Source organism: Miscanthus floridulus, chromosome 5 (genome assembly GCF_019320115.1).
Source record: "Miscanthus floridulus cultivar M001 chromosome 5, ASM1932011v1, whole genome shotgun sequence".
Lineage (NCBI taxonomy): Eukaryota > Viridiplantae > Streptophyta > Magnoliopsida > Poales > Poaceae > Miscanthus > Miscanthus floridulus.
Window position 1 is genome coordinate 75,461,855 of NC_089584.1, and position 12,910 is coordinate 75,474,764.

Consider the following 12,910-nt stretch of genomic DNA (forward strand, 5'->3'; position numbering starts at 1 on the left):
ATATAATGCCTTGGACAACCTATAAACATGATTAGGATATCTAGGGTCTTCAAACCCGGGAGGTTGATCAACATAGACTAGTTCATTAATAAAGCCATTTAAAAATGCATTTTTCACATCCATTTGATATAATTTCATTTCATGATGTGATGCATATGCAAGGAGGATATGAATGACTTCTAATCTCGCAATTGGTGCAAAGGTCTCTCCAAAATCCAAACCTTCAACTTGAGAGAACCCCTTTGCAACTAGTCTTGCCTTGTTCCTCACAACAACACCTTGATCATCTTGCTTGTTTCAGAACACCCACTTCGTTCCAATGACTCTTACACCTTTTGGCCGCTCTTCAAGAGTCCAAACTTTATTGCGGGTGAAGTTGTTCAACTATTCATGCATTGCATTTATCCAATCTGGATCTTAAAGAGCTTCTTCTACCTTAGTAGGCTCATAGCAAGAGACAAAGAGTGATGAGCAATAAATGAAACAAGTTTTTGTGAGTGAGTCATTACACCCTTTGATGGACTCCCTATGATGAGATCTTGTGGATGATCTTGTAGTCGAGGTGTATTTCTTCTATTGACCACTTGAGGAGGAGGTTGTGGAGCATCAACATCTTGTGCTTGTACCACCATTTGCTCATGGGAGACATGAGTGTCTTCATTTTCTACTCTTCCATCATTTTCACCATCTTGTGGCACACTTGATGAAGAGGGTGGATCAATCACTTGTACATCATCCTCATCATCTTTAGGCTTGATGTCTCCAACTGGAATGTTCTTCATAGCCTCCCTCAATGGTTCATTACCTATATCATCAAGATTCTCATGTGCTCCTTGGGAGCCATTAGATTCATCAAATTCCACATCATATGTTTCTTTAACCAAGCCGGTGGCATGATTGAATACTCTATATGCTTTGGACTTTGATGAGTAACCAACAAGAAAACCAATATCACAATATCTTTGGAACTTCCCTAGGTGTTGCCACTTCTTGTAGATGTAGCATTTGCAACTAAACACCCTAAAGAAGAAGACGTCCGGCTTCTTCCCATTGAGTAACTCATAAGGTGTCTTGCCAAGGAACTTTTGAAGGAATAGGCGGTTGGATGCATAGCATGCGGTGTTGATTGCTTCCGCCCATAGAGCTTTGGGGGTGTTGTACTCATCAAGCATTGTTCTTGCAAGAGTGATCAATGTCCGGTTCTTCCTCTCAACTACACCATTTTGTTGAGTATATGTTGCGGGGACCTCATGTTTGATTCCAACTTTATCACAATAGGCTTCTATGTTTGTGTTGTCAAATTCTTTCCCATTGTCACTTCTAATCTTTTTGAGCTTCACTTCAAATTCATTTTGAGCTCTCTTGGCAAACTTCTTGAAGCATGATGAAACTTTGGATTTATCATGAAGGAAGAATACCCATGTATACCTTGAATAGTTATCAACAATCACAAGACAATAAAGATTTCCTCCCAAACTTTTGTATGTTGTTGGTCCAAATAAATCTATGTGAAGGAGTTCTAGCACTCTTGTGGTTGACATGAAAGCTTTGGTTGGATGAGTATTTGCAACTTGCTTGCCGGCTTGACATGCACTACAAAGCTTGTCCTTCTCAAACTTCACATCCTTCAACCCTCTCACCAAATCATTCTTCATTAGCTTCTTGAGTGAGCTCATCCCAACATGAGCAAGTCTTTTATGCCATAGCCACCCAAGTGTTGTTTTGGTGAATAGGCAAGTCTTCAAATTTGCATCTTTAGAGGTGAAGTCCACTAGATATAGGTTGTTGTATCTAAATCCTTTGAATATCACTTGATCATCATCCTTCTTAGATACAACAACTTCCTTCTCGGTGAACAAACATTGGAAGCCAAGATCACACAATTGTCCAACGGATAGCAAGTTGAAACTCAATGAAGCAACATATAGCACATTGGAGATGGAATGATCATTTGATATTGCCACTTTGTCCAATCCTTTGACCTTGCCCTTTGAGTTATCTCCAAATGTGATTCTTTCATGTCCATCTACTTCTTCATCTAGTGAGGTGAACATACGAGGATCACCAGTCATATGTTGTGTGCAACCACTATCAATAACACAATGACTTCCACCGGTCTTGTAGTTCACCTACACACAAGAGATCAAGCTTTAGGAACCCAAATTTGTTGAGGGCCCTTCACCTTCTCAACAAGTGACTTAGCAACCCAAATTTTCTTAGGCCTATTCTTGTTTGGAGGTCCTAAGAACATCACTTTCATCTTTCCACTAGAATCCTTTCTAAGCATGTAGTGAGCATTGAAGACAAAAGGTCTAGCATGCTTGGGCAAGGGTTGTGGTGGTGGAGTTTGGCACTCATGAGCAAAGTGGCCTTCTTGTCCACACTCAAAACACTTCTTTGGCTTTGGCTTTTGTTGATGTTGAGCTTGAGCTTTCTTCTCTTTGTTTGCCATGTACCCAATGCCACTTCTATCCATCTTCATGATGGTGTTCATTAGGAGCTCACTTTGAAGATGCTTGCCTCTTGTGAACTTGCTGAATCCAATCTTAAGATGCTCTTTTTCCAACTTGAGCTTCTTGTTTTCTTCCTTGAGAGCATCATGGTTCTTCTCTTCCTTGAGCTTCTTGTTTTCTTCTTTGAGCTTCTCATTCTCAAGAATCAAATCACCATCATGATCAAGAGTTTCTAGCACAATGGTGTTGTGGCTTTTGACTTCTTCAAGATCTTTCTTGAGCTTTGCATTGTTATTCTTGATCTTGACAAACTCATCATAATCATTGGCCTCAACCACTTGCTTGCCCTTGCTACTAGAACTTTGCTCAATGCTCTCAATGATCAAGTCATCACATGATGTAGCTATATCAATCTTAACAACATGGTTAGTAGCATCATGTGGCTCATTGGATAGAAATTCTTGAGCTATGACAAGATTATCATGATTAATCTTAAGAGTTGTATATTCTTCTTTTAGCTTGTTGTGGCTAGTGATGAGCTCTTTGTGCACCCACTCAAGTTTATCATGTTTATCTTTAAGCTCTTTCTTAGAAGATTTGAGCTCCTTGAGTTTGGATGACATAGCATCATTTGCTTCTCTAAGCTCAACACTAGCCTTTTTGGCTATATCACATTTTGCTAAAAGTGAATCATTCTTAGCTTCTAGATTTTTATTTTTAGCTCTAGTCTTTATAATGATCTTAGTGTATTGTTTATGCAATCTAGCAAGATCATCATAAGTAGGTGACTCATATTCATCATCATCACTATTGCTATCATCATTACTAGCATGTTCATCACCACTACTATCATTATTATTTGATACCTTGCGTTCACCCTTGGCCATAAGGCATAGGTGTGTAGAGGATGATGGTGGTGGTGGCAGTGAAGATGATGAGTCAATAGCAATGGCGGCCACCTTCTCGTTGTCACTATCATCATCGGATGATTCACTAGATGAATCAATGTCCATGAGCCAATCACCGACGATGTAAGCCTTTCCACTCTTCTTCTTCTTGTGGAAGTCCTTCTTGCCATCTCTCTTCTTGTATGGCTTGTTCTTTTTCTTCTCATCTTCATCTTCATTGCTTGAGTCATCTTTCTTGCCCTTGTTCTTATTCTTGAACTTGTCTTTCTTGGGCTTTGTGCATTGGTGAGCTAGATGACCAAGTTCTTCATAATTGTAGCAATCCATCTCAGAGATTGGCTTCCTTCTAGAGCTAGTGAAGAACTTCTTCTTGCTATCAAACTTGATGCCACTCTTGTTGAGCTTCTTTAGCATCTTGGCAGTTTTCTTCACCATGAGAGCAAGACTTTCATCATCAACTTCATCATCACTTAAGCTCTCATACTCAAGTCTTGCTTTGCCCATCTCTTGGCTAGCCTTGAATGCTAAGTCTTTTTCTTTCTTCTTTGTAGAGGATGAGCCATCTTAAGGTGTGATGTGCATGTACATCTCATGAGCATTGATCTTTCCTAATATTTGTGTCGGTGTAACGGTGGAAAGATCACCTTGATGTATCACGGTCACAATATGCCCATATTTGTCAATGGGGAGGACACTCAAAATCTTTCTTACAACATTAGATGGTTGCATTTGAGTAAGCCCAAGCCCATTGACTTCCTCTACAAGAACATTCAAACGTGAATACATTTCATTAGCACATTCTTTAGGAAGCATTTCAAAAGAGTTGAGCTTTTTTATGACAAGATGATAGCGTTCCTCACGCTCACTCTTTCTTCCCTCATGGAGCGCACAAACGTCCGACCATAGTGCATGGGTGTCTTTGTGGTTCCTCACCCGGTTGAACACATCTTTACAAAGGCCTCTAAATATGGTGTTTCTAGCCTTTGCATTCCACTTTTCATAGTTCAACTCATCGCCTTATGGGTGTGCGGCATCCTGAGGTTTCGGGAAACCTTGTGAGGTGGCTCAAAGTATTCCAACATCTAGAGCTTCTAGATATGCCTCCATACAAATTTTCCAATATGGAAAATCGTCCCCCTCAAAGATAGGAGGAGGTCCATTCCCGTGAGACATCATTCACTAGGCGGTTAAGCCTAAATATGTGAGCACGAGGCTCTGATACCAATTGAAAGGATCAAGATGCCCAAGAGGGGGGTGAATTGGGCTAATTCTAAATTTCTTTGCAATAATTAAATTCTATGATTAGCCCAATTAAACCCTTATGCCTAGAAAGTGTTTCTAATTGTTCTACCGCATAAAAGACTTGCAACCTAAGTTCCAATCCTACTCTACCATGGCAATTCTATGAATGTAAAGACAAGTATTATGGCAGAACCTCCTAAATTATAGGGCCCACATGCATCTATCACTGTCCAATGACCTTTAACGACCATGCATATATTCCCGGTAACTTAAGAAGACTGTCGGGCGTCCTTGGGGAACCCCGAATCATCCATGATTTCCGAGTAGGATCCCATTACAGAGTCATTGCAGTATTACAATATTTATTCAAATATCTACATCAGAGTAACATAGCCGAAGTCTTATAATAACTTAGTTTACAAAATAGTAGTTTCAAATCTTACAAACTAAGCTCGATAATTATTACAAACCATAGTAGTAGTGGAGTGGCATTATTAACATAACACAAAACACACAATTAAACTGCCCTGCCCAAGGGCCACACATTTACTTGTCATCATCGGATCGAACAATAGTCATGCAGCACGGTCCAAAACAGACCTGCTCATGATGCTCACCTGCAACAAGGATCAACGAACCCCGAGTACAAAAGTACTCCACAAGACTTAACCAAAATAAAATTGATAGAACATAGGAATGCAGGCTCAGGGATTCAAGGTATGGCTTTAGCAATACTCAAAGTTCTTTTGCATAAAAGCTTTTTAACAAAATTCTTTATTTCAATATTTTTATCTTCCAAAAAGATCATATACAAAGCTGATATGATCCGTATTGAGATCATGAAACTTCGTATCCAACACTTTCTCAAACCTTACTCAAGTTCCAGTTATTAACTACAATGATGAACAGAGAGTTGAGTCTCCATAACCGAGGAGCAACGATGATTCAAACCGACTAAACCCAACTAGGGATTCTAGACCACACGACATATGCAGGTCCCTGACCTACATATGCCAACCTACCCTCAGGTCCTCTAAAACAAGAATGGGTCCGCCCCACCTGAGAATACAGTACTCCACCAATCCAGCCCATTGCCACGTGGGTACACGCTATTCCCGCCATCTCTCCACTCCCAGTGCACGAGTAGCCATTCTTGTAATAGAATTGCCAAGTTAAGGATTACCGGGGTATGTGGTTAGTACTACAAAGTCTCATCTCACATAGTTTAACAACGGACGGTTCTTAATCGACACAGACAAAAAAAACCCGCTCACAAGACCTCCATGTCTTGTGGTTCTCACACACCGAGTCCACCCGGTCAAGATTTATTACTCCACATGCTCATATCTCATGATAACATAAGTAACCAAATGCAACCAAAGATCCATTTAAACTTCATAGGTGACAAGTCATCACCCGACTTTTATCGGTCTAACATTGCTAAGCATAAATAGACATTCTCGAATGTAAACGGTTAACAAGGTGGATATGGGAAAACAAGGTTGGTAATGCACCAATTAGGTTTTCAATCAACTCCTAATTACTTAATGAAGTACTAAAAAGCAAAAGCGATAAAAATTTGTAAAACACAAGGTAGGTTTAAATGCATCCGGGGCTTGTCTTGGTTGTCGGAAAAGTCTGGTTCCGGAGTCGTCCCACTGATATCAAAGCCGATCTCAACAGACGGATTAACCTCTTCAACCACTTGATTGACTACCATGTGCTCACTATCGTTCACTACACGAAGTAACAATGCCATGTTTAAAATGATGCGAGATATTAAATATGATGCTTGATGATGGATACAAAAATTAATAACTCGAATACAACTTTCCTTCGCGGTACAGTTACAAGTCAAAACTAACTAAACCTTTTTCATAACACTTATTTCAATTGCCAAGGATCATTACCAACTAATGACCCAAGGTCATTACTCAATCCAAAAATTCAAACAAAACTTAAACCATTAAAGGTTACTATTTGCTTTTATGAATTAATTATTTAATTCAAAATTATGAAATAAATCAACTTGTTCCAAGTGAGCTAAAATTTTTTATAAAGGTTCATCACATGATATCTAAGTGGCAAAACAATTTTCATAATTTTTGGATAATTAATAAAGCCTAAAAAATCATGGAAACTCATTTATTAATTAATTGAGCAATTTTTATCACATTCAAAAAGTACTGAAAAGCAACATTTCATATTTTTCTAAATATTATACATCACAGAGAGGTCACACAAAAATTTTCATAATTTTTGGAGTTCTAAATAATTCTATACAAAAATAACAAAAACTCATACTATTCATCCATTTCTGAAAAAGAAAAATTCCATTTTCAAACAACGGTCACTGACATCTTGACCCCACTTGCCAGCGTCTTTCTCCTGCGCTGACCACGGCGACGACACGCGCTGACCGGCGATTCCTTGCCGCCGGTGAGATCAACGGCGACGGCAAAGGCACCAACATGTTCATCACGACTAGGCGCACCTATTGATGTCACTACTTGCATCGATTACAGCTCAATACGAGCTCAACGCCGGTCATGGCAGACACGGCCGAGCGGCTGCACTACGCCGGTGAAACAAGACCAGTAGAGCTTAAACAAACAGCATGGGAAGGTTCAGTACCTCACCCCAAACGCGATTGAGCAAAAAGCGGGACCGGAGGAGCAGCAGAGAGGTGGTTCGACGAGCACAGCAGTCACGGCAGCGAAGTAGATGTTGCCGGTGGTGTTCCGGTGACTGTGGTGGACAAAAGGATCAATCAACCAATCATAGAGCATCATGGGAGCAAGGTGAAGATGAAGGCAAACTCAGCAAGGACAGAGATGCACCGCGGAGCGCTGGCCACGACGGCGCTCACTCGACGGTGGTGCTATCGGCCGCGAGGAAGAAAGGCGACGAGCGGCATTTCCCGGTGAAGTCAAGCGACCAGAGCTAGTTGGCTGGGTGCACAAGGAACAAGCGGAGCTACTATGGCTTTGCTGCGACTGGAACGGCGCTACGGCGACGGTGCGAGCTCGACGGAGCTATGGCGGCGGCGTCGGGAAAAACATAGGAGAGGAAAAGAGAAGAACGGCGACGGCACAAGCTTTGTAGAGCGGCCAGGAAGCAAGGAGATGACACGCAGTAGCTTGCTTGTGCCAACGTGAAGCCAGAGAAGGCCACGAGCATGACTGGAAGCCAGAAGAAGGTCGCCGGCGGTGACAGCTGCCCGATGGCACTGTACCAACTAATTACCGAATTGCCACTCGTTTTAATTTCTCAAATTACTCCCAAATTTGTATAGTAACTCAAAAATCTCCAAAAATAAAAGTTGTTCCAAATTCAAAGTTCTACAACTTTGGTTTTATAAACATACCCAAATTCAGTCTACATTTTGAAATGCAAGTTTAAATTCAAAAAGGGGGACATTTCAAGAATTTACGCCTTTTCAAATTACTTCAAATTTTATAAAACAACTTTGAAAACTCCAAAAACCAACTTTGTACATCTAGACAAGCTCTACACTTTTGATTTTAGTCTCAACCCCAAAATGTGCTTAGATTTTGAATTGGGTTTTCCAGGGTAAAATTAAATGTCGAAATCAGGGTTTTAGGAAATCCAAACCAACACAATTGTTTTGAAATTGATTCAACCATCCAAGTCAACACATATAACATAAAAGTGAACTTGTTTTAGTGAATGCATATCCAAGTTTTCACTAAGACCATACTTTGCAATGCATATGATGACATGGTAGGTTTTAGTACGTAAAACACCCGAGGTGTTACAATCCTTCCCCATAAAATAAATCTCGTCCTGAGATTTAAAGTCCGAGGGTAAGTAATGGAAAAGGAAATGTGTCAATCTACAACATTCCAAATCTGACCATAAAACAGCTAAAGTTCCTTTACAAACCATGATTATAACGACAGAGCATAACTAACTTTAATCTATATTGATGCAAGAAACTCTAGAAATTATTCTAACAAGTAATCTTCGGATTCCTAAGTAGCTTCTTCTTTGGAATGTTGATTCCATTGTATCTTATAGAACTTGATTGTCCTCCTTCGAGTGACATGATCTTTCTGATCTAGAACTCGGATAGGATATTCGGAATAGGTCAAATCAGGTTCAAGTTCCACTCCTTCAACCTCAACATTTTGCTCAGGCACTCGAAGACACTTCTTTAATTGAGAAACATGGAACACATCATGCACAGCTGAGAGATGTTCTGGTAACTTCAAGCGATATGTCACCTTTCCATACCTCTCTAAAATTTGAAATGGTCCAATATAACAAGGTGCCAACTTGCATTTAACACCAAAACGGGTAACTCCCTTCATTGGTGATACCTTCAGATATACAAAATCTCCCTTGTTAAACACCAATGGTCTACGTTGTTTATCTGCATAACTCTTTTGTCGAGACTGAGCTATTTTCAAATTACTTTGTATCTGTCTAACCTTCTCTTCTGTTTCTTTCACAAGGTCAACTCCAAAGAACCATCTTTCCCTAGGTTCAGACCAATTTAGTGATGTTCTGCATCTACGACCATAGAGTGCTTCAAACAGAGCCATCCTAATGCTCTCCTGATAACTATTGTTGTATGAGAACTCAGCCAAAGGCAAAAATTCATCCCACTTATGGGAATAGTTAAGGACACAACATCTTAACATATCTTCAAGTACTTGATTAACCCTTTCAGTCTGACCATTAGTCTATGGGTGATAAGCTATACTATATAGGAGTTTGGTACCCATCAAAGCATGCAATTGTTTCCAAAAGCTGGAGGCAAACTATGTACCCCTATGATGAGGACATGGCACCTTCGGATATGAACAATGATTATAAGGTGTGCTCGTTCCTACATTTGCATAGTGGCTTTGGTTATAATTCACTTGGCTCCACATGTACATGTCACTATTTGATTGTAGGTTCAAATGTGTTTCATAATGAAAGTTCATCAAAGTTGAACTTTTGGTTCGTCAGCAGCCCAACAGTGCCTCATTGGGAAGGCCATAACTCATCCATCCGGAGTGCGATCGAGGTCAATGAGCACTTGATGGAAAGCTTGTTTGATAAGCGTTCAAATAGATCTAGTTCCATCTCAATATCACGTCAACAAGGCCTCCAAATCATCAATATATTCTGTCGCTATTTCTGGCGGGAGCTACACTGTCGTCATGGGCTTGTTAGACATCCTTGGGACCCAGGCCCAAGTTGGATCACGCCCCAAGAAGATGGAGAACACCTAAGAGATGGCCTTAGACGTCCTCCTCCTTGGCCACCACCTTAGGAGGCCAGCAAGGACGTCCAAGCCAAGCCAGAGGCCCAGTCCAATCCGAGTTCGAGTCTGCCTCGGCCATCAGGACCAGTCTGCAATAAAACGGACGCTCAGGACGCATCCGAACTCCGTTTTCGATGATCCACATATGGATGGAAAGATAATTTGATAAGGAAGCCAATCCAAGTCATTTCACATCAAAAGCTCTTCGGAATCAACGGGAATCATCGAAACAAGTCAGTGTCCAGAATCTATCAGGGTGCTGCGACACCTTCTTTTGGGCCATTGGGCCTTGTAACGTGTTGGGACACCTTTAGGACGTGAAGAGGGATCCTTGGATGTACCTTAGGCTATATAATCAGTAGCCACCACCTACTTTAGGGTTTGGGGTTTTGCTTAGATTATTCTGTCAAGAAACAGTTTCGCCGTTCTTCGGTTTGTGAGACCCCAACTCGTGAGATTAATCATACATCTGCAATTTGGTTGCGATCTTTCTTGTTCTTGCTTGTGTTCTTCGTTGCGCAGGCAGGGATTAGCCTTCTTGGCGAGGTCAATCTGGTCCGTGACTCGGTTGATAACCAGAGGAGCTGTGGTGCTAAGATTGCAGGGTTCGATCTTTCGATCTGAAGCCGGATCAGTGTGTCATTCTCCGCCACAACGATAGTTACCATCACCTGACGGAAGATCGGGATCCCTGTCTCCTATTAAGTGGTAATCAGAGCTAAGGTATACCGTCAAGTTCACTTTTATTCCCTAGTTTGAGAGTTTCGCATTCGTCCTATAGTCCAGTGCCATACTTTTATTTCCTATCCTAGAACTTTCCGCGCCATAGCCTTTGCATATTTTAGTTTCAGAGTTTGCTTTGTTGAGTTTATGTCCTAGGTCAAAGTCTTGTTGCTGGTTTAGATTGTGTTCTTTTCTAGTTTGTGTTGATCCCTTCACCCGCCGCTATTTCGTATCACCATCGGTTTGCATCTTATGTCCATTAAATCCCTGATTCGAGCAGCTTTCTTAAAACAGTCATAACTTTTGCATCCGAACTCGAAACGGGAAAAATTTTATATCTACGGAGAACGCCAGAAAATTTTAGATCTATTTCATCCCAGCATAGCTGGGTTCACAAAAATTAGATTTGCGAAATTCGATTAGGAAAATTGAGTTTCTGGACCCACAAGTTTTGGTATGCTTTTTAGAGCACAGTCCTAATTTTCTATAGGCCACATCTTTTATTCAATTGAGCTCAAATTTTTTGTGGTTTATTCTTGTGTGCTCCTTGCTGAGAAAAAAATATCAAAAGAGTAAAAGCAAGAAAAAAAAGATAGGACAAAAAAATAAAAGAAAAAAATAGTAAAAGAGAATAGAAGATATCGAAAAGGAGCACATAAGAAACACTCAATAGCTCTATTGTTTGTGGTACCTTTTGCCTTGTTCATATCCGTTGCTACCTTTAATACTTGTTTCCTTTCATCCTTGTTTCCTCTCTTGTTTATCACAACTGGTGATAGGAACACGTATAGGCCAGCAACTAGGACAAGTGCTCTGGACATTTATTCAATATTGCTGTCTGTTACTGATTTGTGTGCCAGATATACATATTACTCTTTGTTTGCCTTCCAAGCTCCACAAATTCTTCAGATCAGTATAGAAAAAGGGCTTTGCAATCTCGATACCACTGCCTCATAGGTATCATGAACCAGTCACTAGTTGTACCGCCACTGCTTGCGTTGGTAAGAACTTTGTAAGAGCTTGGTAAGACGTTTCCACTTGCTATGAAAAGTGACACCATTGCAACCACGTAGTTATTTGGTAGGGATAACGTTCACCGTTTGTTCCTTGTTTTTGTGTTTACAATGACAGGTTGTTCATATCCACCGACTTATGATGGTATAGGTGCTGATGAGTACATGGAGTGGGAAATTGCCATCGATAACATATTTGCTACTCGCTTTATGTGTCCAAGGAGGAAGGTAAAAAATGCAGCTAGTGTTTTACGACATTTTGCTTTATCTTGGTGGGAGTCTTTAGATCCTTCTGATAAACCTCAAACTTGGAATGATATGAAAGATCTTATGCGAGAAACCTTTGTTAACCCATCTCTTGTAATTAATTCAAATGATGAGGTGCATCAACTAGATCAATCTCTTGTTATTCCTCCTGCTATGCCTAACCTTTTGCAGGACAATATACAAAAGAGCGAGGATGACGTGATAGAAAATAAGATGATCACAGTCTCATATGACAATTTAGAACAATCAACTAATACTCCTACTGATCATGAGAGCAAAGGTAAAGCCCACGATGCTAAACTCACGAAAGGTGAGAGTTCTCTTGATGTGCTGAATTTTTCCACCAATCATGCTATGATAGAGCAAATTTTAGTGGAGCCTTCGCTTGATTTACCTTTGTCACAAGATGATTTGCGTGATGTTTCTTGTGACGAAGATGACTTGCATGATGATATTCATGTTATACCCATGCAATCATTGAAGAATGATCACGCTATATGTGTGCTGAAAATGAGCACTTGTGCTGAAAATAGACTTGTTATTCATAATGCTAGTGAAGTTGATGAGCTAAAATTATTGTCTTCTTTAAATACTTTGGGTTACATTGAATTTGATGTTCCGTGTAATTTTAGTTCTTTAGAGGAGAAACTTTATGCCTATGCTGATTTGCCATGGTTCTCTAGACATACATATCATTTTATTGGAAAATATAATTGTAAAGGAGAGTATATGGTGCATCGTGTCTATATTTGTTCAAATCTGAAATCTCCTTATATTGTGCAAAAGTATGATCAACCAAAGGATTGCAATTGCTATAATCTTGTCATGTCGAGTTCCCCTAGTTTTGTTATAAAGAAACATGTTAAATTTCAAGAAGGGGAGCAATATTGGCTACTACCAACAATGTTTTCTTCATCTAATCCCAAACCGAGGACGGTTTGTTGTCAAGAAGGGGAGGATGATGAGGACATGGCACCTTCGGATATGAACAATGATTATAAGGTGTGCTCGTTCCTACATTTGCAT